The sequence below is a fragment of the Curcuma longa genome, chromosome 15, assembly GCF_044706935.1.
Source record: "Curcuma longa cultivar G26 ecotype Majalengka, Jawa Barat chromosome 15, ITB_CL_G26_1.1, whole genome shotgun sequence".
NCBI classification, from domain to species: domain Eukaryota; kingdom Viridiplantae; phylum Streptophyta; class Magnoliopsida; order Zingiberales; family Zingiberaceae; genus Curcuma; species Curcuma longa.
The window spans coordinates 11,190,485-11,192,286 of NC_133875.1; positions in this window are offsets into that span (position 1 = coordinate 11,190,485).

Consider the following 1,802-nt stretch of genomic DNA (forward strand, 5'->3'; position numbering starts at 1 on the left):
ACAACCAACAAAATCCTAAACTCTTTGGCACGGAACAGTGATGGCATAGTAACAAGAAGAAAAATAAAAAGAAGCTATCTAAGGCTAAACGAAATCTAAGCAAGATCTAAGGTAATAGCGAAATTGCAACGAATAGCATAAACTAAGCTGTCCTAAATTAACAACTTGGCAAACGGCATGGTATGGGAAGGTTTTGGCACGGCACAGTAGCTGATCTACGTTTCAGAAACAAAGAGGCAGCTGTCCGAAGTTTCAGAAGCAAAGAGGAGCTAAAAAAAACTAATTAAATCCAAACAAAAATTAACTAACAAAGAGAACTAACCAAATGAGTTGAATTTAGTGTTTTAAAACTAATTGCCAAGGGTTTAAAGACAAAAAAATCAGAAATGAAAACGTGCAGAAACTGTAATCAGAAAACAGGAAGTTCAAAAACGAAAAATAAACATCCCTCAATCCTTCTTCCGCTGCTCTTTTGATTTGGCGTCACCCAAACCTTTGAATCCAGCAATGTTGGCTTCAACAATCCGTTTGGAACCTTCAAAGTGGTTGATGGCCTTTTTGCTCGCAGCCGAACCCTGAATTTCCCCGCAGAAACCCTCTGCAGAACAGACAGAGTTCTCGACCGTGTCTCTTTTGAAGCTGCAAAATCGGAATTCCTCCTTCCTCCTTGTGCTGATGGTCTTTTTTGATCCTTAGACGTGCCGCGCGATCTTCCGAGAACCCCTCGTCGATGCGCGGTGTCAAAAGATGCTGCAGATCACCGAAATTTAGAGGAACAGAGGTGGCGACGCCGGAAGAACCCCCGCCGATCGTGCGCCTTCCAGCCGCCTGAATTTGCCCAAAGAACCAGTTTAGGGTTCCTAAGGGACCGAAGAACGCAATGGAGTCGAAGTTTCGGGATGAGATTGACCGTGGAGGTACGTCACAGGGCAGGGGAGGCTCGCGGCGGAACGAAGCACAGTGTCGGGCGCCCTGTTCCTCGATTAAAATCTGTTTATATAGTTGCGGGTTGATTAATCAATGCATTCTGGCCGTCCGTTTTGAATTTGATGATCTGGACTTGATTTAGGGCTTTAGGGTTTGCGAAAAATTCTGGAATTTTGATCGGGCTCGATCTAAATCATGTCCTCCATGTTGGCTTGATCAATTTGGCAAATTTGACTCGATTTGATCGTGGTTGAGCTCGAGTTGGGTCTGATTTGGCCCTAAAATCAATTAAAACCAAATTAATGTAAAAATTCACCATTAAATCATAAAAATTATATCAAGCCTCAAATCATGCAATATAGAGTAAATATGATCAACTCGATTCATTTTATAATTTATTTTCATGAAAGAATCCAAATTAAATCAACAAAATACAATAAAACCCTAGCTTATCAACACGACGACCCTCTTTCGTCACACGGCCGTGCCTGGTAGGCACGACCAAGGCAGCCGCTCCTCAGGAAAACAGGCACGGTCGTGCTTGTGAGGCACGACCAAGAGCGGATGGTCTTCAGGAAAATAGGCACGACCCGGCCCTGGCTCTTCTCTGGAAATGAGGCACGACCGTGCCTTTTTGGCACGACCTCAAGCTAGATCAGGCTGAGATTTGAGGCACGGTCATGCCTGGTAGGCATGACCCCCAAGCTTGCACGACTCTGGTAGGGGCACAGCCGTGCCTAGGAGGCACGACTCTCAGCAGCAGAAGTTCTAGTTGAATCATGGTCGTGCCTTGTAGGCACGACCCCTCAGGTTGATAAGACACGGTCGTGCCTTAGAGACACGACCCTATCTTGCTTTGTCTTCGTTTAATCTCT